General features: G+C 36.1%; 1 protein-coding gene across 4 annotated transcripts in view; it reads left to right on the top strand.

Annotated features, from left to right (window-relative positions):
* EPS8 (epidermal growth factor receptor pathway substrate 8) overlaps positions 1 to 24,349 on the top strand; it is a 192,956-nt gene that overhangs the window by 4,777 nt on the left and 163,830 nt on the right. For 2 of the 4 annotated variants that reach the window (XM_043561939.1, XM_043561936.1), the window contains exon 2: positions 933 to 1,003. The exons of the other annotated variants lie outside the window; for them this stretch is intronic. The gene's annotated coding sequence lies outside the window, so the exon portion shown is untranslated. The remainder of the gene's footprint in view (positions 1 to 932; positions 1,004 to 24,349) is intronic. 4 annotated transcript variants of the gene reach the window in all.

The raw sequence follows: 24,349 nt of genomic DNA, 5'->3' as shown, positions 1-24,349 counted from the left end.
CCTTGGGAAAATAGTATTAGAAGCCAGGATTTGGGTGTTTGGTTTTTATTGTTACTGGGGTGTCATTGCCTCTAGAGTTTCTCATCTACAGAGCAGGAAATATATGCATGTAAACCAACCTATGTATATACACATATCTATACAATTTCTCTATGTAATCCTATGTATTCATATTAAGCAAAATATGAGTTTGTATGGATGTCTGTGACTCTGCCTACCCCATCTCCACTTGTGTTCTTCTGTTCTCCTCTACTTGCTTATCCGTAAACTTACTCTAACTGTGAGAAGTAACCTGGATCCCACCATCTGCCATCCATTTATTTAATTGTTCAATCCTATAACATATGTATAGCAGTATTGAAATTGTTAACTTCTATTCTCTTTAGAGAGAGAGGGAAACAACTTTATCAACTAGAGTACAGTGCTTTCATGCTGCTTCTTTTGCTTTTAGTTTATAGATTCTACTCCTTTTTCTCCTGTCCTACTTAATATGAGGTAGTTGCATGCCTTTATAATAGGGTCAGACCCTTTTGTTAAATCTCCAGTCCATCCTGGGATCCTCCCCTCCTTCTAAATGACTTTTTAAAAGTTTGCATACATTAAAGTTCACTCTTCATCCTATAAGGTTCTCTGGGTTTTGACAAATGCATAATTTCAAGTCTCCATCATTATAGAATCAAAATATCATACATTAAAAAAAATCCTGTGCCTCATTTATCACTCCCTTAACTCCCTCCCCCTGACAACCACTGATTTTTTTTTTTTTTTTTGTCTCTATAGTTTTGCCTTTTCCAATTGGAATCATAGAGCCTTGTCAGACTGGTTTCTTTCACTTATCAATATGCATTTAAGGTTCATTTATATTTTCTTGTGATTTGAGTTCATTCCTTTTTATCATTTAATAATATTGCATTGTATGGATGTTTTCACAGTTTTTGTATCTATTCATTTATTGACGGACATCTTGGATGCTTCCAGTTTTTGGCAACTCTGAACAAAGCTGGTAAGAATATTCATGGGCAACTTTTTGTGTAGACACAAGATTTCAGAACATTTGGGTAGATACCTAGGAACATGATTGCTGGATCATATAAGATTATTGTTAGCTTTGTAAGATATTGCCTTAGTGGCTATACCATTTTGCATTTCCATCAGCAATTAATGCTTGCTTCTGTTGCTTTTCCTCCTTGTCAATTTTTGATATTGTTAGTTTTTTGGATTTTATGGATTTTAATACGTGTCGTAACATCCCATTGTTGCTTTAATTTGTCATTCCTAATGACATTTAATGTTAAGCATCTTTTTATATGCTGTTGTCTTCTGTACATTTTCTTTGGTGAGATATTTGTTCTGAACTTTTGACTATTTTTTTATAAATTTTTTAATGTTTATTTTTGAGACAGAGAGAGAGAGAGAGAGAGCGAGCGCGCGTGCGCAGGCACTAGTGGGAGAAGGGCAGAGAGAGAGAGGAGACACAGAATCTGAAGCAGGCTCCAGGCTCTGAGCTGTCAGCACAGAGCCTGACCTGGGGCTGGAACTCACAACCTGCGAGATCATGACCTGACCGAAGTTGGACGCTTAATCGACTGAGCTGCTCAGGCGCCCCACTTTTGACCATTTTTTAACTCATCTGTTTTCTTATTGTTAAGTTTTAAGAATTCTTTATCTCTTTTTGATACAGGTGCTTTATTAGATATGTATTTTGCAGATATTTTCTTCTAGTCTGGCTTGCCTTTTTATTCTCTTAACAGTGTCTTTTGAGAACAAATGTTTTTAATTTTAATAAAGGCCAACTTATCAATTTCATGGATAGCCTTAGGTGTTGTATTTAAAAACTCATTGTCAGACTCAAGGCCACCTGGATTTTATCCTTTTATTTTTTCCAGAAGTTTTATAGTTTTACATTTTTAGGTCTATGATCCATTCTGAGTTTATTTTTGTGAAAGGTGTGAGGTCTGTGTCTAGATTCACTTTTTTTGCCCATGGACTTTCAGTTGTATCAGTATCATGTAAATGAGCTTTTTAAGTCAAGTAGATTATAAATTAGGTTTAGGATTGACAGGAGACTGTTTTTATTTGATTTTTAAAAATACACTCTGCACAATTGCTTAAAAGAAACAGTTGAGAAATGACTTGTAAACTAAAATGTAGTAATACACAGACTATGCGTTGAGATTGGTTCCTGGAGGTTGTACATTTTTCTTTCTTCCTTACTAAGAGATTCTACTTTGTGAAAAATGGAATTGTTAATACAGAGTAATATCTCTCAGTTCTTTTAGATCTTTTAGAACTGTAAGAAATAATTAGTAAGGTTTTCTTTTTCACAAAGAGTGTCTGAAAGACATGATTTACAAGGTGTGTGGTGAGAAGAGGCAGATGATGTATGTGCCATCTAGAAATTTGAGACTTAACTGTATGGTGTTGAATCTTATCTCCTACCTCTCTCCTTGCCACAAATAGTTTTTTCAAGTACCTTTCTTTTGGTAAACACTTGTGTTATTGATAATGGGTGGGGCCAGAAATACTTGTATTGTTACGCTATAGATAGAACCATTAATTAGTTTTCAAAAAGCATCTAGTGAGATCTGACACAGTAAAAGTAGTAGCTTTGGTGTGGCAGGTGTTATACATTATCTTTTAAAACTCTTATAAGAGGTCTTTAAGGCAGATCTCCTTATTTCCGTATTACAGGTAAGAAATATGCTCAGAAAGATAAAGTGACTTGTCTGTGGTCCGTGTGGGGAGAAAGGGACAGAGTTGGGATGAGAACTTTATCTTTCTGACTCTAAAACTTTCCAGTTGGCCACGTGGTCTCTCATAAAAGAAAAAGTGCAAGGATAGTATCAGGGTGTCCTTGCCTTTATTCTTTTCTTTAAAACTGTGCACTACTTAAATGACAACTGAGCTAAATGCGAATGGTTCAAAAATTGTGTTTTTGAGATACATGGAGATTCTTTAAAAATTTTTTCTGTTGACTGATTTGCATCTTCCTAACCCAGAGATGTGAGTCATTGAAACATGTTTATAAAGAAGGAGGTTCCTTTAAAGAGAAGAACTTGTGGGAGTTGGGAAAAATAAGACATGTAATAGTAGAATTAGCTAATTGTTTATACCTTTTCCCCACTGAATTGCAAGTTTCTTGAGGGCAGGAAACTAAACTCAATTATCTTTTTTTTTTTTTTTAACATTTATTTATTTTTGAGAGAGAGAGAGAGAGAGAGAGAGAGAGACAGACAGACCGTTGAGTGGGGTAGGGCAGAGAGACAGAGTGACACAGAATCCAAAGCAGGCTCCAGGCTCTGAACTGTCTGCACAGAGCCCAACACGGGGCTTGAACCCATGAACCATGAGATCATGACCTGAGCCGAAGTCCGACATTTAACCAGTTGAACCACCCGGCGCCTCTAAACTCAATTATCTTTAAGCACAGCATATCACATAGAATAGATACTCACAAAATGTTTGCTGAATGAAATTAGCACTTACTATCATACTTCTTGCAGAAGAACAGTTAGAAGGGATTGAGTTTTCCTCCCAGAGGAAGATGAACATTATTACATTTCATTTATTCATTCATCATTTATTGAGCATTTGTTGAGTATCTGTTCTGTGCCAGACACTGGGAATACAAAGATGAATGAGACAGGATCTCTACCTTCTGTCTTCAGGGAACCCAGAGAATGGAGACAACCATTTCAGTAGAGTGTGGAACTAATGAGATATATATATTAAATAAATAAGCAAGCAAGCAGTGGACTTTGAAATCAGAGAGACCTTATTGCCTCAATTTTCTTATCTAGGAAGTGAAAATGATAATAGTACTTATTTGACATGATTGTTGGGGGTAGGTTAAATGAAAAAAAAATTTATATCTCTGCATATAGACAAAAGGAGAGGCTTACTGTGGCCGAGGAATCAGAAAAATCTCTATTGGAGAATGTGACATTTGCGTTTTATAGGATGAATTTTTGAGGCAAAGAATAAGAATATGAGGTGGGACTCTAGGGCATTCCAGACAGAAAGATGAATATGTTTGATGTGCAGAATGGGTGGACATGATGGGAGTCATGGGAAATTCTGTACATTCTTACAGAGCCTACAGGGATATTAGAAAGAACTGAATAACCAGTTATTTTTCATTTTTGTAAGTAACAGTACAATAGAGTATTTACTGCATCATAGTAGGAGAGGATAAAGATATCAAACCTGTTTTAAGAATTGCATGAATCTCCTCTTCTAATCATAGGACTTTTTAAATATAGTCCTTTATGTGGTAGATAAATTCTTGTGTGTGTGTGTGTGTGTGTGTGTGTGTGTGTTTAACCCAGTCCTATGACACTCAAGTGATTTTATTAAGAAAGAGGCTTGTGTGTTTTTAAGTGAAATAAGAGCTTCTGTCTAAAACCATGCATATATTTAGTAGCGTAGCAACATTAGAATGTAACATCCCATAAAGGCACCATCTAGTGCTATTTGAGCCAATCCAGAATTCTAAGAGCTATGAACAGTTTCTGAGAAGAACCTGAACATAATATGTTCTAAATTAATAATTTAAGTGAATGTGCTAAAATAATTTAAGTGAACGAATTATGTGCTTGATAGGAGGTTACAGTTCATTTTTAATATATGGGAGAAAAAAAAAAAAGGAAAGACCAAATAGAAAAAAGTGAACATCAATAGAGGGAAGAGAAGTTTATATATTTTTAAAATTTTTTTAACGTTTTATTTATTTTTGAGACAGAGAGAGACAGAACATGAACGGGGGAGGGTCAGAGAGAGAGGGAGACGCAGAATCAGAAGCAGGCTCCAGGCTCTGAGCCATCAGCCCAGAGCCCGACGCAGGGCTCGAACTCATGGACTGCGAGATCGTGACCTGAGCTGAAGTCGGACGCTTAACCGACTGAGCCACCCAGGTGCCCTGAGAAGTTTATATTTAAAGAGAGGGGTAAAAGCCAAGAGAGGGGCAATAGTCACCAGACTATTTCACAGTTGCATTTTACCAAACATTTAAAGAAGAGTTAATACCTGTACTTCTCAAACTATTCCAAAAAATTGAAGAGGAAGAAATGTTTCCAAATACATTCTCTAAGTTTAGCATTAGCCTGGTACCGAAACCAGATAAAGACACCACAAAAAAAGAAAATTACAAATCGGTATCCTTGATGAACATAAATGCGGAAATCATCAACAAAATCTTAGCAAACTGAATTCAATAATACATTAAAAGATTCCTACCCCAGGATAAAGTGGGATTTAGTCTAGGGATGCAAAGATATTTCAGTATCTTCAATTTAACATGATACACCATATTAACAAAATGAAGAGTAAGAATTATATGATCAACTCCATAGATGCAGAAAAAGCATTTGACAAAATTCACATTCATTTATGATAAAGACTCTCAGCAAAGTGGCATAGGGGGAATATATCACAACCTAATAAAGGCCATATATGACAGACACACAACCAACATGATACTCAACTGTGAAAAATTGAAAGTGTTTCTTCTAAGATCAGGAAAAAGAGAAGGTTGCCTATTTTAACTACTATTATTCAGCATGGTATTGGAAGTCCTAGCCACAGAAGTCAGATAAGAAAAAGAAATAAAAGGCATACAAATTGGAAAGGAAGAAGTAAAACTGTCACTGTATGCAGGTAACATGTTACTATATATGGAAAACCTCAAAGACTCCATGAAAAACGGTTAGAATAAATGAATTCAGTAAAATTTCAGAATACAAAATCAACAAACAAAAATCTGTTCTGTTTTCATATACTAACAACAAGCCATCTGAAAAGGAAATTAGAAAAAAAAATTGAATTTACAGTAGCAATAGTTTATTACTTAGTAATAAAGTTAACTAAGGAGGTGAAAGACTTGTGTACTGAAAACAATGAAACATTGATGAAAGAAGTTAAAGAAAACAGATGGAAAGATATCCTATATTCATGGATTGGAAGAGTTAATATTATTAAAGTGTCCATACCACTCAAAGCAATTTTTAGATTCAGTGCAATCCCTATTGAAAAATAGCATTTTTCACAGAACTAGAAGAAATAATCTTAAAGTTTGTATGGAGCCACAGAAGACCCCAAATGGTCAAAGCAATCTTGAAAAAGAAGAATAAAACTGAAGGTATCATACTTCAAACTGTACTGCAAAGCTAGTATTCAAAACAGTATGATATTGGCACAAAAATGGACACATAGGTGAATGGAATAGAATAGACAGCCCGGAATTAACCCACATTCATATGATCAGTTGATCTACAACAAGGGAGGCAAGAAGGTACAATGGGGAAATGATAGTCTTTTCAGTAAATAGTGTTGGGAAAACTGGATAGCTGCATGCAAAAGAGTGAAACTGGACCACTTTCTTTTACCATTTGCAAAGATAAACTTAAAATGGACTAAAGACCTAAATGTAAGACCTGAAACTATAAAACTCCTAAAAGAGAACATAAGTAGTAAGCTCTTAGACATCAGTCTTACAATATTTTTTTTTTTTTGGATTTGTCTCCTCAGGCAAGGGCAGCAAAAGCAAAAAGAAACAAGTGGGATTACATCGAACTAGAAAGCTTTTGCATAGCAAAGGAAACCAACAAAATGAAAAGGCAACCTACTGAATAGAATAAGATATTTGCAAATGATATATTCGATAAGAGGTTAATATCCAAAAATATAAAGAACTTAATACAACTTAACACCAAAAAACCCCAAACAATCCAAGTAAATAAAGGGCAGAGGACCTGAATAGACATTTTTCCAAAGACGTACAAATGGCTAACAGACACATGAAATAATGCTCAACATCACTAATTATCCGGGAAATGCAAATGAAAATCACAATGAGGTATCACATCATACCAATCAGAATGGCTGTTATCAAAAAGACAAGAAATAATAAGTGTTTGTGAGGATGTGGAGAACAGGGAATCCTTGTGCACTCTTGGAAGGAGTGTAAATTGGTGCAGCCACTATGGAAAACAGTATGGAGCTTTCTAAAAAAATTAAAAATAGAAAATATGAATTCAAAAAGATATATGTACTTGTATGTTCATTGCAGCATTGTTTACAGTAGCCAAAATATGGAAGCAACCTAAGTGTCCATTAGTAGATGAGTGAATAAAGAAGATATGGTATATGAATACAATGGAATATTACTGAGCCATAAAAAGAATGAAATCCTGCCATTTGCAACATCATAGATAGACCTAAAGGGTATTATACTAAGTGATAGAAACCAGACAGAGAAATACAAATACTGTATGCTTTCCCTTATATGTGGAATCTAAAAATCAAGTGAACAAACAAAACAAATCAGAAACAGACTCATAAATACAGAGAACAAATTGGTGGTTGCCAGAGTGGAGGGTGATGGGGGGGGGGGCAAAATAAGTGAAGGGGATTAAGAGGTATAAACTTTCAGTTATAAAATAAGTCATGAGGATATAAAGTACAGCATCGGGAATATAGCCAAAAATATTGTAATAACTGTATATGGTGATAGATGGTAACTAGACTTATTGTGGTTAATTGTTTCATAATGTACATAAATGTTGGCTATGTTGTATACCTGAAACTAATGTAATATTGTATATCAACTATTCTTCAACAATAACCAAAAAGCTAAAAAACAAAAGGAGAGAAAAACATTTTTAAAGTCCATTTCTTAAAAAATGTTTATTTTTGAGAGAGAGAAAGAGAGCACACGCGTGAGGGAGGGACAGAGAGAGAGGGAGACAGAGGATCCAAAGCAGGCTCTGTGCTGACAGTAGAGAGCCCAATGCGGGGAGTTGGGGAATGGGAATGGGGGGCTGAAATTCACGGACCAGGGAGATTGTGACCTAAGAGGAAGTCAGTGCTTAACTGACTGAGCCACCCAGATGCCCCCAAAGTCCATTATTAAAGACTATTGATATAAACTTCATTTTATTTAGAAAGTCTTATCAACACCATTAAAATGTTACATTTCTATTAGAATATCACCATTAGAATATTAGTCCTTATTCTAGAAATACATGTATATTATTGATATATTTATTGGCTTACTGCAACGGTAGTATGTTTCCAGTGTCTGAAATACAATGTTTGTGATAATTAAACACTGTGGGGTATTTTGATTGATGATTCTTGTTTTTGTAATGTTTTGTGATATTATAATTGTTTTTGTTTTTCACTAGAAAATAAAATGTTTTATTTTTTATTAAATTTTTTTTAATGTTTATTTATATTTTGAGAGAGAGAGAGAGAGAGAGAGAGAGAGACAGACAGAATCTGAATCAGGCTCCAGACTCTGAGCTGTCAGCACAGAGCCCAACATGGGGCTCCCAACTCACAAATCATGGGATCATGACCTGAGCTGAAGTTGGACGTCTAACTGAGCCACTGAGGCACCCTGAAAATAAAATATTTTAAAAAGTACAAGCAGCAAAACCAATCCACAAAGAAAAGTGAAATCTGTCACTTTGAAAAGACGTTGAATACAGTTTGTTTAATTTTCTGTAATAGTTTTGACGTTTGAAGTTAATGGTACTTGTAAGACATGAACATAAAATAAGGTGATTTTAAGTATGTTGACTTTTAAATTTGAAGAAAGATATACTTGTGATGATAGAGAAGCTACATTTAACTTTGATAAGTGAAAGAAAATAGAACGTTACTTTATCGTATAGATTCCTCACCCCACCCCCCGCCTTAATACCATGCTCAGCTTGTGTTTGTATGCCTGAGTGTAATTTACAATTTCCCTTTTCAGTGTGTTTTCAAAACTTTACCTGTTTTATAACCAACTGTATATCAAAATTTAAAAATATTACTCTTTAATGTAGAAAAAAAATGTTAAGTAGAAATCCTATCTTCAGATTGAGTTGTCTTTCTTATTTTAACATGTTTATTTTCATTATTAAAACTTGTGATGTATAATCTATTTCAGCACGTATACTACAACTAGTGTTATTATTATGTTTTTGCATCTCTGAATCATTTTTGTCAAGATAAAATATAATTTTATTGGTAGTTTATTTATTTATTTTTAAAAGGTAACCTTACTATATGCAATTTTTTAATTTAATTTTTTTTTTTTTGAGAGAGTGTGAGAAAGCACATGCATGCATGAGTAGGGGAGGGGCAGAGGGGGAGGAAGAGAGAGAGAGAGAATCTTTTTTTTTTTTTTAATGTTTATTTTTGAGAGAGAGACTGAGTGTGAGCTGGGGAGGGGCAGAGAGGGAAGGAGACACAGAATCCGAAGCAGGCTCCAGGCTTGAGCTGTCAGCACAGAGCCCAACTCGGGGCTTGAACCCACAAACTGTGTGATCATGACCTGAGCTGAAGTAGGGTGCTCAACCAACTGAGCCATGCCAACCGACTGAGCCACCTAGGTGCTGAGAGAGAGAGAGAGAGAGAGAGAGAGAGAGAAAGGGAGAGGGAGAGAACATTAAGCAGGCTCCACGCCCAGAGCGCCCTATGTGGGGCTTGATCTGGGTGAGATAATGACCTGAGCTGAAATCGGCTCCAACACTTAACTGACTGAGCCACCCAAGGTGCCCCAGTAGTTCTTTCATTAGGTCTTTTGTGGGGCCTTGTTAGATTCTGAATAATTTAAAAGCAGTGGAATTCTTTCTGTGATAAAAATCTAGTCACTGGGCCAAAACTTATAGCATTATTCACGTGATACTTATGCATGTAAAGGTGTGGAATTATTATGTATGCCTAAAGAATTTGTATTAAAGAGGGTGTTTTTAATTACTGAGGAAACTAGTCCTCTAAAGATTTTAACTAGATTTGCATTAATTTACAGCTTTGTTTAATATCTCATCTCTTCTATTTTTATTTTTTTTAATTATTATTTTTAAATGTTTTATTTATTTTTGAGACAGAGACAGAACATGAGCAGGGGAGGGGCAGAGAGAGAGAGGGAGACACAGAATCCGAAGCAGACTCCAGGCTCCAAGCTGTCAGCACAGAGCCTGATGTGGGGCTCAAACTCCCAAACTGTGAGATCATGACCTGAGCCAAAATTGGACGCTCAACCGACTGAGCCACCCAAGTGCCCCTTCATCTCTTCTATTTTTAAATGACTAATCTATGGTAGCCAGCTTGAATATCAATGTATAAAGAATAAGAAAACAAGATAATATAAAAAATTATAACTTCATTTAAATTTAGGAGTGATGGATCAGTTCTGTATTTTTTGTATAGTAGTATATTTGCTCTCTTTGTAGAATTACAGAATAAAATGTTTAAAGCTTCATCTTTTCTTTCTATATTATTTAAAATTTTTTCTTATCCAGATTATTGAAACAAAAAGTTTCAGCACCATTTACTATGAGATCCACGTAGTTGGCTATATTTTACCATTTTAAAAAGTATTTTAAGTCTTGCTATTTTCCATGGTCTCATGAAGAAAATAGTCATAAAAATCTTGGAGCACATAGATGACAGTGTGGGTTTTCCCTTGACACCTCTTCTCCATCTTGTTTCCTTCATCCCTGTTCTATCCCATCTTCTAGCTTTAGTATCTGACAGCTTTTTTCAATTTTCAGGTGACTAGGTTGAAACATGTATGTTTCGTGACTGCTGTCTTTCTAGTTACTGTTCTAGCTTTTCCTCACTGCCAGGTGAGATCTCAGTCACGGAGAGTGAAGTCTGAATGAAGGGACATTCATAGTGGGTTACGACACTGAAGGTTAAGTTTAGGCTGCTAGAGGGTTTGAAACAAAGAAGTGATTGAAGCCCTCATCACCTTCATCTTATTTTGTAGTAAGTAAACTATTTTGGAAGTAGTAAGTCTCATTATGAAGATAACAAAATCCTGTCCAGAGTGAACACATTAATACTGATTAACTTGAGTTGGAATACATTTTAACACCAGTTTTTGTACTAATTAGGAAAGATCCACTGTGGTTTTGTTTGTATATTAGAATATATGTTACTGGCCTTTCTTTCTTTCTTTCTTTCTTTCTTTCTTTCTTTCTTTCTTTCTTTCTTTCTTTCTTTCCATTTTGTTGTGTAGGAGCCCCTTAACAGTGTAGGGAGTTTTAGAATTTGAATTCAAATATATCTCAGTGAAATCATATAATACAAAAAATAATTTTATTTGGAATACTCCATGGCCTTCTAAGAAGTCTTCAAATAGGAATAAAAGTCTCTTGATCTTACTTCCAGCACCTCCTCCCTTCTACTTATATCCATTACTAATAGTTATTTCCATTTTCTCTCTCTGCCGGGGAGTTAATGCAACATTTGAGGTATGAATTCATGAGCTGTTACTGTATGATAGAAGAGAAGACCTGAGAATAGGGGATCATTGCACCTAATGGCTACCAGTTATATTTTGTTTTATATTTGTGTTTTTCAAAGGCATTTATATGATGAAACTAGAAGATTCCAAACTAATGGATGAAGTAGGAAAATGATTGGGAAAACCAGTGGTGGTGGTATCTGATAGTTCATAGAAATAGTTTGCTGTGACAAAAGTAGAGAGAGGAACCTATAAGCCATTTTTACCATCATTCATGAGCTATATTTGGGGAACTTGGATTATACATACTGTAAAGAACAATGTATTATGTGATAGAAATGTATGTTAAATATTTAAATGCAGAAGAAAAGGCTTTGGGTTCAGAACATGGAAATTCTTACTATTGCAAGATCTTTCTAGCTAACATCGATTCTGTTAGGTTAGTGTGGACATTAATTGGAGTTTAGATAGTAGGTGTAACAAACGCTTACTGTATATGGAGGCTGATCTAGTTATATGTTCTTGAGAGAGCGGACATGAATTTGGGGGGAAGCTTTTTAGATTAGGTAGCTGATCTAAGCCTAAGAATTTTTCTCTCCACTCAAGGAAGACAAGAAAGAGCCCGTAGATTTTTGCAAGGGATTGATTTGAGAACATAGCTTAATTTTTAAGGTGAGAGAAACTAATTCAGCTAAGAGTGTTTATTTTGTTTTCATTTTTTTTTCCTTAAAGAACTTTAAAAGCTTCTAGCTATGGTCATTTCAGCTTCCTATTCCTCCCTCTCTAATTACTCTCAGTAAGATTTTGTTACTGCTGTCAACCATAGCAGTCACTGGGAAGGGTAATAGTGGGGCTAAATTTCGTTTAAAAGAAAATTATAGAAGAGGAATATGTACACAAGTGCATACCAAATACAATAAAATGCATATGGAACTGTCCTTTGTATGTGAGGGTGATTTTTGTTTGTTGAATTGGTGATGGAGCTTGTTTAATCCATCTCAACTTTCTACAGTAATTCTTCTTGTGATCTGCATGTATGAGATAGTTATGTGAGGTCAGGAGTTTGGCTAAACGATTAGCAGAGTCATTGGCTTAATTCAGCCCAATTTAATTTCTTGATATAATAGTCGTAGACATATGCAGCTTTATTTGATAGAAAATAGTTCTATTTCAGTTAGTGGAATTTATACATCAATAAAGAAATACTAAAAAAAATAGTGCCTATTAAGTGCTAGACATATTAGTAAATAATGAAGATGCTGCATTTTCTATCCTTGCTAAATATACAAATGTCAGAGGCCTAAATTAAAAGAAGCATTAAAGGGGTGCCTGGGTGGCTCAGTTGGCTAAGCAACCGACTTTGGCTCAGGTCATGATTTCAAGGCTCACGGGTTCAAGCTCCACATTAGGCTCTGTGTTGACAGCCCAGAGCCTGGAGCCTGCTTCAGATTCTGTCTCCCTCTCTCTCTGCCCATTCCCTGCTCGTGCTCTGTCTCTCTCAAAATAAATAAACATTAAGAAAAATAAATAAAAATAAATAAAAGAAGCATTAAAAATGTAAGCATCAAATTCTAGGTAAATGATCAAAAATATGGGAAATAAAAACCTTTCTGGCCTTCTCTCCCTCCTTCCTTCTCTCTGACTCTTAAGAGAGTGAAGATATTCACATTTTGCATTATAATTTTTACATGTACTGATAATGTGAATTTATAAGTATTTCAAAATTATGACTGATTTTACAATAATTCCACTAAAGGAAGATTTATTTATGCACAGTTTTGGGAAAAATTGTAATATACCCGTACTCCCTTTGAAAGATTTTCAGTTGTCAAGCTTAATTTAAGATCAGATCAGACAAGCATGGTTTGTGTTATTTCTATAGACACTATGCAATATTTTTTTTTTCCTGGAAACTTTTAGGAATGAAGAAGCCATTATTCATAAAACAAAGTCATGCTGAAGACTTTAGGCTGGTTGTAAAGTGTTAATCTTTAGAGATGGGGAAATATTTCTTATCTTGAATTTGGAATGTGGGTAACTTTAAGACGGCCGTATGAAGCAACATTGCCTTTGCATTTTACTTGCAAGAAAGAAAAATGTGGACTCCTTTAGTGGAGCAAAGTGCTTTCTGACACACCTCTCAAATTACACAGCATTGAAATGATCCCCACAATGTGTTTGGCTCCTGTGTTTCTTGTTAGCTACTATGAATGAAAGATTCATTAACTATCTATTTCAAAAAGCATCTTTATTTGCATTGCAAAGAGCTTAATTGTTTGGAAACAGGATCAAGAATTGCTTTCAAGTTGTAAGTCAGCACATATGGGTTGGGCCGTGATTGGCATTGAACTTTAAAAAACAAAATTTCTGTGCAAAGAAGGCCCTCAATAATTATTTGTCAAAGCACTGATAGGTTGACTTCAGAAGGATAAAAGTGCCTGAGTTTTCCCACATTGTTCATGATGTGGACCAAATATTTTTGTAGCTATTATAGAAAGTCCTGATAACCTTTCCCTTATCTTGCCTTTTGGGCAGTGTATAACAGAATCACAGGGAGGAGGAAGTTATACAAACTTGCCAGATAGACGATTGGAGTCCCTGTGGCAAGCTTGTGACCTAATTTTCCATGCTCTGAGTACCCAACTGGAGAGTTATAGCTGTATGCTGTTAGCTTAAATAACAGTAGGCTTGTATACAAGTTTGGGTATTGGGGAGAGAAAGAAGGAGGGGCAGAAACATAAATCTATCTCTCTAGCTTTGCCAGATCCATAACATAAAAGTACTTTTGTTCAAAAAGAAAACTTAATTCATTTCCTCATTTTGGTTATTCGTTCTTATATGTGTTTCAAATCCTTACTAGAGGATCTTATTTATTTTTTAAAGATTTATGGCATACTCAGTTATTTTTGAAGTTTGTTTTGAAGACTTTTTTTTTTTTTTAAAGAAAAAGGTAGTATGAGAATGGGTTGGGAAGGGATGGTGGAATTGTTTTCCACTTGTTCAGTGAATTAGTTTGTGCGTTTCTGGTAGCAGTTCCTTGATGATCCCAAGATGATTAGGCTGTTTTTCTCTCATTAAGCAAATATTTACCAATACATGTAGTTGACTATGCCTATAGGTCCATTTTGTTAGGTCAGACACGGATTGTTACTTGCCATCTTGCCTTTTATATGTTAGCTAGAAGTGGATAAGAGCTTCTTTCTTTGCCCCATGGTATGGATATAGTTCACGTCATATGCTGTTTTGAAATAAGTTGAACCAACATGATTTGCTGGGATTCCAAAGCTGGCACAGACTTCTGCCAACTGGACATACATAAATCACACTCTTTTTTCTAGTAAGTATGTCCTTAAAATATTTAATTTGCTTGTACTATGCAATTGTCTCTCTCCCCCACCCCCAATACTTTCTTACTTCTTTCTAGCGTCTCTTGAAGGGACCAGTAAACCTGGTTCTAAAATATTTCATGCATCTCCTTGTAACAGGTAACTGGTCCCATGCATATCTTTAATACTAAACTGCATCAAGGTATCATTCTTTTTCCTTATTCCGTTGGGGGTGATTGAATGTCTTTGGCCTCAGGATTGCTTTCTTATTTTCAACATGACTTAAAGTAAATTGTAGTAAGAGAATCATTAATCAAAATTAATAGCATTGGCACATAATTTTAATATTATATGAGACAGGCGCATATGTAGAATGTATTGGGTCAATTTAAAATGTTATTCTTCTCTTACATGTACGTGTCTATGTCAGATTGTTTATACTGTAAACCCTTGGAGTTCCTGTGTCTGTTGATGTAGTGTCATGCCTATCTGGAAACTATTCTCTTAATGTTCTCTTTCTGCTGCTGTATTTCTTTTTTTTTTTTTAATTTTTTTTTCAACGTTTTTTATTTATTTTTGGGACAGAGAGAGACAGAGCATGAACGGGGGAGGGGCAGAGAGAGAGGGAGACACAGAATCGGAAAGAGGCTCCAGGCTCTGAGCCATCAGCCCAGAGCCCGACGCGGGGCTCGAACTCACGGACCGCGAGATCGTGACCTGGCTGAAGTCGGACGCTTAACCGACTGCGCCACCCAGGCGCCCCTCTGCTGCTGTATTTCTGTCTTGTTCCCAGATAAGATTCTTGATGACAACTTTTTTACCTGTTGTTTCCTCTTCCTCACTTTTCCTACATTAGTCTACCCACTGTAGTCTAGTGCCTGAGCTCATGTCTCTAGGTCATTTGTAGTCTTGTCGAAGCCAAGCCAAAAGGAAAATGTTTAGTTTTTATCTTACTTGATTTTTTGTTACATTTGCCTGCAAGCCCTTAGAGGACATGGACTGTTTTGTTCACTTTTGAATGTTTTATTGCTTAGAATCTAGTACTTTGTAGATTGTCCATTTATTGAAAGAATGTATGCTTTTCTTCTTTTTTTTTTTTTAAAGAATGTTCTCTTCCTTTGGCTCCCATGGCGCTTGCTACCCTTTCCCAGTTTACATCCTACTTCTCTCGTTATTTGTGTGCACTTAGATGTCCATTCAGAGGCTCTGCTCTTTGGAGTTTAATGTGTATCTAAGAGTTGTTCTAAAGTGGTAATCTCCTCAAGTACATTCTGGCTCCATCTGTTGGGAGCAGAGACAGCCAGTGCCCCCTTTGTGTTTTTGTTTTGTTTTGTTTTGTTTTGTTTTGTTTTTGTTTGGCTCATTTCATGGTTTTGTTCATAATCTGAACACTCACAAGTTGAGAAGTTTCTGAGTTTTCCAAAATTCTTTTCTCAGCTGTCATCTCGTTTCATGTTTCATTGTTTCCCAAGATGACTTCAGTACTTCACGTTGTTTTAATTAGAACAGTGACTCTCAACTCTTTGTCTCCTGTTGGTAGCATTCTCCTAAGCTCTAGTCGCTTATTTCTGATTATTTTTGACTGTAGCAAAGGCCTCTTAGACTTCACATTTCCCAAAATATATTTGTTGCATTTTCCCTAAACCTTCTCTCTGTGTTTTTCTAAATGGAGCCACTGTAACTGAAATGGTAACATTAGTGATCTGTGGATCTTTCTGGACTCTTTTCTTTGCCTTACCCACTACTCTGTCTTACCTTTAAGTAAGTCACCAAATCCTTTTGATTCTTACTACAGAATGGCTGACAGAGCATTCCCTTCTTTTCGATCCTCACTGCTAATCATATATATTATTACCTTGCTTGAAATTCTTCAATGTTCCCCATATGATCTTTAAAAGTCTAGGTCCTCTGTATACTGGCACACATCGAAGGCCCTCTGTGACTGTCTCCCTAGTTTACTTTCAGGTCTCTTTCTTTGAGTCTCGTACTCCACAACTACTATAATAATTGCAGTAATTGAATGCATTTAGCGTCATGCTTCCATGACTTTGCCCAAGCTGTTCCCTCTGCTTGGAGTTGTTCTCTGTCAACCTCATCATTTTGTCTATATTATTTTACATTTGGCTTATTAAAGATTACTTTCCTGGAAAAAGTTTAGCCCCTTCTTTGTGCCCAAGTGGTATCTCATACTTACTTTAAAGTAATAATTACGTTGCATTTTATGGTTTATTTACTTGTTTTTCTCTTTAACTAGTCTGAACACTTGCAGGTAGGAAGTGTGTCTGAGAAATCTTTGTCTTTCTTGTGCCTTAGCACAATGCTAAGTGTACCGCATGCACTCAGTTTTTGTTTTAATACATGTTCAATGAATAAATGCTTAACACACTTTTTGGTGTGAGTGAGATTACCGTATCTGCTCTACCTATAAACCCACTATGGTAGAAAAACTGAGCAGGTTCATTGTTCGCTGTTTGACTGGTTTACCTATTTTCTCTCCCAGAGTGTTCTGAGGTGAAATGGTAAGATGGGCACAGTTTGTCTGCAGTATCATTCTTTCCTTCTTGTCATTCTTCCCTGTTTTGTACCATAGACGTCACAAGGTTGTCCTCCAGCTGCCCAGGACATGTCACTGTTGCCATGCCTCCTACACTTGTGAAATTTAACATTCAAGTTACATCTGGCCGCGGAGACTGTGATTTTTAGGTAAAACGCTAGGATTGGGCCAGAATGGAAAGCTTTAAAACTGAACCTTTTGCTTCTTGCCACCACCCTTTATAACCCTCCTTTCCACTAGAAGTAGACCCATAATATTTGCCAATAGATCAGTATTCAGTCACAATACCTCTCTGGTGGTGACTTCGTTTATAATCTTAATTATTTAAATCTCAATTATTTAAGAAAAAAGAGTGTATAAGTAATCAGAATAGGTGATAAAGAATCTTAAAATATATGACATATAAGATACGTAAATATTGTGTAGTCCACTCTCTTATTTTACTAATGAGGAAAGTAAAACCAAGACAGGTCAAATGATTTGTCCTAAGTCACACAACTAGTTCATCACAGAGTTAGTCCTAAAATCTAAGTGTCCCAAGCCTTCATCTGACTGTACTGTCATATGCCTCATGCTCTCTTGATTTGGTTAAGAGGTTGAAAATTCATTTATTCGAAATGTTTGTCAGGTCTATCTATCTACCTATCTGTTTGCACTGGGGATAGAGATGGTAATAAGATAGCTCTCCATAGCTGGGACTAACTCATGGAGAGATAAACAAATTATTGAAATGATATAAATGATAGTTTATCTCCTCACATCACAGGTACAATACTTAGGCTTTTATTCAACATGTCTTTATTAGAATTTTAGAACAAACTTGCCTAGCTTATTTCCAGTCCCGGAAGAATAAAGAAATTGCAGGCAATGATGAGGTTCTAGAGAGGTATATAAACAATAAAGGGAAGGCACAGCTGACAGGCTGGTAGAGAGAGAAAAAGTGCCTGCACACATTATGTACTATATACTTTATATACCGTACTGTATTAAGCGAAAGAACCCAAATCATTGTAGACTAAGTCCATTTAATGAAGGAGAAAAATTATGTTTCACACGTCATACACTGTAAGAATGTTGTAACACAGTATACTACTTGATGTTAAACATGTTTAACCATAAAATAACTGTTAAGAAATGATTACGGGCCATAACCAGAGCGGAGTGTCGGTGAGTGAATACCCCTTGTGTTGCAGAAAAGTGATGTTATCATCCTGGTAGAGTAAGAGTTTTCGTTTTTTTGTTTTTGTTTTTTTCATTCTTTCCCCTCCCTCCTACAAAGAACAGCAGTTTTGGCAATCACTTGTGGACAGTAGTGCCCTTGTGGAAGCCTGGGAGTCCAGCAGAGAAGTTCCAACACATCATTGGAGAAAAAAATAAAACAAAATCTGAGTTTGGACATATTGGGGAGGGTAACAGGAACAGTTTCACTTTACATGTGTTGCCCCTCCCCTAAGGCACAGCTTGGTGCCAAGGGAGACCTTCTTGGCCTGGGATTTCTCTCACAGGAGAAAAAGAGAATCTGTGAGTGAGTGTCCAGCTTCCCCAGTATGGGGGTGCTACCAAACAAACCTACTTCAATATGCTGCATCCAAAATACTGAGTAGTGAATTGCATGACTGGGAAAACAGCAGTCAGGGCTCAGGCTGGGATGTATTGAAGGGCTGCAGATACTACTAACAGCTTTGCAGACTATATCAGGAAGCCCATCCATGAGCTGCAGGGGATGCCTCACCTGTGGATCTCACACCTGGCTCACAGGCACCCCAAACACTTTGTGTACCTTACCCCTTTACCCCCCTGACTCCATAGTGAGCAGCTCCTCTGTACACTTCTAAAGCAGTGAGAATGAACATTTGCAGACAGCTAGTGAGTACTTTCAGAAAGCCGGCCTGACTTTGCAGAACTTGGAGAAACTACACAAATTGAGTATTCACTATTGCCCTAGAGAAAGCAAAGGGAGGTTATCAGCATTTGACCTGACTTGCAGGATCCACTGAAGGTATACGATCTTATGAATTCCCCCAGAAAAGGGAATAAAAAGTATGTAGCAGGGATATCTATAGAAAAGGTCTGAGAAAGCCTCAGAATTCTTAACAGGGCTGAAGCAAGGTTTTCACTCCTGAAACCAGTCAGTAAAAACTGGAGAAGATGACTGCTTCTTCAAATGCAGAGATGACAGTGCAGAATTTTGAGGAACCTAAAAAGTCAAAGAAAAATTACCCCACCAAAGGAAGACAGTATTCCACTAACTGACATCCCCACCAACCCATGGAGATTTTCAATTTTCCTGATAAAAGGATTCAAAATAGCCATTTTAATGAAGCTCAGGGAACAGCAACAACAACGAAAAGAAAAAAAAATACAAGATAACTCCATGAAATCAGGAAAACAATACACAAAATGAGAAGTTTAACAGAGATAGTAATCATAAAAAAGAACCGAAAGAATTCTGGAACTGAAGAATATAATGAATGAAACAAAAAAAATGCAGTAGAGGGCATTAACATCAGACTGGATCAAGCAGAAGAAAGAATCTGTGAAGTATATGACAGATCACTTCAAATTATCTAGTTTAGAGGATAGTTTTGTTAAACAACAAAAAGAATGAAAAAGAGTAAAGAAAGCCTACTTGAACCGTAGGATACCATTAAAAGAAACAACTGATACATTTTTGAAGTCCCAGAAAGAGAAGAAAAAGAGAAAGGGGGGGCACAAAGCTTATTTTTTAAAAAATGGCTGAGAAATTATCATATGTTGGGAGAGAATTGACATCTAAGTTCATGAAGCCCAATCTCCCCACTGCCCCAAGAATTTAACCCAAAATGATCTATTCTAAGACACATTATAATAAGATGGTGTAGAATCAAAGAGAAAGAGAGAATTTTAAAAGCAGCAAGAGGAAAGAAGTTCCTGACATACAAGGGAATCCCACAAAGCTATTAGTGCATTTCTCAGCAGAAACCTTGCAGGCTAGGAGAGAGTGGGATGGTATACTTAAAGTGCTGAAAGAAAAAAAAAAAACACAAAACACTGCCAACCAAGATTTTACCCAGCAAAGTTGTTCTTCAGAAATAAAGGAGAGATAAAGACTTTCCCAGACAAACAAAAGTTGAAGGAATTCATCACTGCTATACTTGCTTTATGAGAAGTGCTGAAAGTAGGTCTTCAAGTTGAAATGAAAGGATGCTAATTAGTAATAGAAAAATGTATGAGAATATTAAACCCACTGGTAAAGGTGTTTAGTTATATTCAGAATGCTCTAATACTATAACGTAGTGGTACATTAACTTACTCTGTGTAAAGGTTAAAGGACAAAAGTATTCAAAATAACTATAGTCACAATTTTTTCATGGATACACATCACAAAAAGGTAAATTGTGATATCAAAAACTTAAAATTGAGGGGGGGAGTAAAAGTGTAGTTTTTCCTAATCAAAGTTAAGTTGTTATTACTTAAAAAATTTTTTTAATGTTTATTTATTTATTTTTTAAATGTTTTTATTTATTTTTGAAGGAGAGAGACACCAAGCGTGAGCAGGGGAGGAGCAGAGAGAGAGGGAGACATAGAATTTGAAGCAGGCTCCAGGCTCCGAGCTGTCAGCCCAGAGCCCGACGCGGGGCTTGAACTCACGAACTGGGAGATCATGACCTGAGTCGAAGTCAGACGCTTAGCCGACTGAACCACCTAGGCGCCCCAATGTTTATTTATTTTTGAGACAATGCGAGAGACAGAGACTCAGAATCTGAAGCGAGCTCCAGGCTCTGAGCTGTCAGCCCAGAGCCTGACACGGAGCTTGAACTCAGGAACCGTGAGATCATGACCTGAGCCAAAGTTGGATGCTTAACCAGCCGAGCCACCCAGGCACCCCTAGTTGTTATTACTTTAAAAAAGACACTGTTAGGGGCACCTAGGTGGCACAGTCGGTTAAGCGTCCGACTTCAGCCAGGTCACAATCTCGCGGTCCGTGAGTTCGAGCCCTCGACAGGCTCTGGGCTGATGGCTCAGAGCCTGGAGCCTGTTTCCGATTCTGTGTCTCCCTCTCTCTCTGCCCCTCCCCCGTTCATGCTCTGTCTCTCTCTGTCCCAAAAATAAATAAAAAAACGTTGAAAAAAAAATTTAAAAAAGACACTGTTATATCTATGTTTTTGCAAGCCTTGTGATAACCAGAAGCAAAAATCTATAGTAGGTACACAAAAGATAGAGAAGGGAACCATTACCAAAAATTATCAATTCACAAAGGAAGATAGCAAGAGAGAAGGAAAGGAACAAGGGAACTACTAAACAGCCAGAAACCAATAAGATGGCATTAATAAGTCCTTACCTATCAGTACTTCCTTTAAGTGTAAATGGATTTAATTCTCCAATCAGAAGACATAGATGGAAGAATGGATTAAAGAAAAGCAAATGAGCTAACTGTATGCTGCCTATGAGAGACTCATTTCAGCTTTAACAACACACATAGGCTCATACTGAAGAGTTGGGAAATATATTCTATGTAAATGGAAACCGAAAGAGAGCAGAGGTAGCTATACTTATAGCAGACAAAATAGTCTTTAAGTTAAAAACTATAACACGAAACCAGGAAGGTCATTATATAATGATAAACAGTGAATTTATCAAGAGGATATAAAATTACACATATGCTCCCAACATTGGAGTACCTATATTAAACAAATACTAACACATCTATAGGGACACATAGAAAACAATACAATATTAGTAGGGGACTTTAATACCCTACTTTCAACAAAAGTTAGACAATCCATACTGAAAATCAGTAAGGAACCATTGGATTTGAACAACACTGTAGACCAAATGGACCTAACAGACATATGTAGAACATCCTATGCAACAGCAGCAAAATAGTCTTCTCAAGTGCACACACAATATTCTTCAGGATAAATCATATGATAGGTCACAAAACAAGTCTTAGTAAATTTAAGTTTAAAATCATACCAGATATCTCTTTTGACCACAGTGATATGAAATTAGAAATCAGTAACAGGAGGAAAGCTGAAAAACCCACAAATATACGGAAATTAAACAGTGTACTCCTGAATAATCAATTGGTCGAAGAAGAAATTAGAAGGGAAATAAAAAAAACAAAAAACAAAATTGGAACAGCCTATTGAAACTTACGGGACACAGCAAAAGCAGTCCTAATGGGAAAGTTTATAGCCATAAACATTTCCAGTGAGAAAAAGGAAAGTCAACAACCTAACTTTAAACCTCAAGGAACTAGAAACATAACAAATGAAACTCAGAGTTAGCAGAAGGAAGGTCAGAACAGAAATAAATAGAGACCAGAAAAACAATAGAAAAGGTCAATAAAACTGAACTGGTTTTTGAAAAGATAAAACTGACATTTAGCTTGACTACAAAAAAGAGAAAACTCAAATACAATCAGAAAGGAAAGAGGAACATTACAACTGATACCATAGATACAGAGGACCATAAGAGGCTGAGCAGTTATCTGGCAACAAAGTATATAATCTAGAAGAAATGAATAAATTCCTAGAAACATACAACCTGTGAAGACTGAATCAAGAGGAAATAGGAAATCTGTACAGACCAATTATAAGCAAGGAGATTGAATCTGTAATAAAAAAACCTACCAACAAAGAAAAGCTGATGGCTTCACTGATGAATTCTATTAAAGAGGAATTGAAACCAATTCCTCTCAGACTTTTCCAGAAAACTGAAGAGGAAGGAGCACTTACAAAGTCATTTTATGAGGACATGCATTGCCCTGATTCCAAAGCAAGATCCTGACATTATCAGGAAAGTACAGGCCTATATTCCCAATGAATACACAGGCAAAAATTTTCAACAGAATACTGATAAACCAAATTTAACAGAACATGAAAAGGGTCATGCATCATGGTCAAGTGAGATTTATCCTTAAGATTCAAAAATGGTTCAGCATATGCAAATCATTGTGATATGACACATTAATAGAATGAATGATAAAAATCGGATGATCTCCATACATGCAGAAAAAAACATTTGACAAAATTCAGCATTGTTTCATGATAAAAACTCTCAACAAATTGAGTGTAGAGGGAACATATCTCAACATAATAAAGATCATATAAGCCCACATATAAGCCCACAGCTAACATCATGCTCAGTGGGAATAGTTGAAGTAATCTTCTCTAAGACCTGGAACAAGACAAGGATGTCTGCTCTTATCACGGCTATTTGATGTAGTACTGGAAGTCCTAGCCAGAGCAACTAGGTAGGAAAAAGAAATAAGGCAGCCAAATTGGAAAGGAAGAAGTAAACTTGTCTTTGTTTGCAGATGATATAATTTTATATATGGAAAACCTAAAGACTCCACTAAAAACTTGTTAGAACAAATTAACAAACTAAGTTGTAGGATACAAAAATCACCATACACAAATCAGTTGTCTTTCTGTACACTAATATGAACTACCTGAAAAAGAAGTAAAGTTTCATTCATAATAGCATCAAAAATAATAAAATACTTAGGCATGAACGTAACCAAAAGAGGTGAAAGACCTGTACCACTGAAAAAGATAAGACATTGATGAAAGAAATTGAAGACAGAAATACATGGAAAATATCATGTTAATGTATTGAAAGAATTCATATTGTTAAAATGTCCATACAACTCAAAGCAATTTATGGATTCATTATAATTGCTATCAAAATTCTAATAGCATTTCTCACAGAAATAGAAAAAGTAGTCGTAATGGAATCATGAAAGACCTAGAATAGCTAAAGCAATCCTCAGAAAGGAGAATAGGCTGGAGGTGTCACACTTCCTGATTTCAAACTATATAAAAAAGCTATGGTAACCAAATAATATGGTTCTGGCATAGACCCATGGAACAGAATTGAGAGCCTAGAAATAAACTCATGTGTATATGGTCAACTAATGTTTGACAAAGTAGCCAAGAATACTCACCGGGGATAGTGTCTTCAGTAAATGATGTTGGGAAACTGAATGTCCAAATGCAAAAGAATGAAATTAGAGCTCAATCTTAATTCATTTACCAAGATGAACTTGAAATGGATTAAAGACTTAAATGGAAGACCTGAAAACACCTAGAAGAAAACATATGGAAAAAACTCCTTGATGTTGGTCTTGGCAGTGGTTTTTTGGATATGATACCAAAAGTAACAAGCAACAAAAGCTGTGAGACTACGTCAAACTAAAAAGGTTCCGAATAGCAAAGGAAACCATAAAATGAAAAGGCAACC

The sequence above is a fragment of the Prionailurus bengalensis genome, chromosome B4, assembly GCF_016509475.1.
Source record: "Prionailurus bengalensis isolate Pbe53 chromosome B4, Fcat_Pben_1.1_paternal_pri, whole genome shotgun sequence".
In the NCBI taxonomy this organism is placed as follows: Eukaryota; Metazoa; Chordata; class Mammalia; order Carnivora; family Felidae; genus Prionailurus; species Prionailurus bengalensis.
Note: the sequence above shows the minus strand (reverse complement) of the source record. Positions and strands in the feature narration are given on the sequence as shown.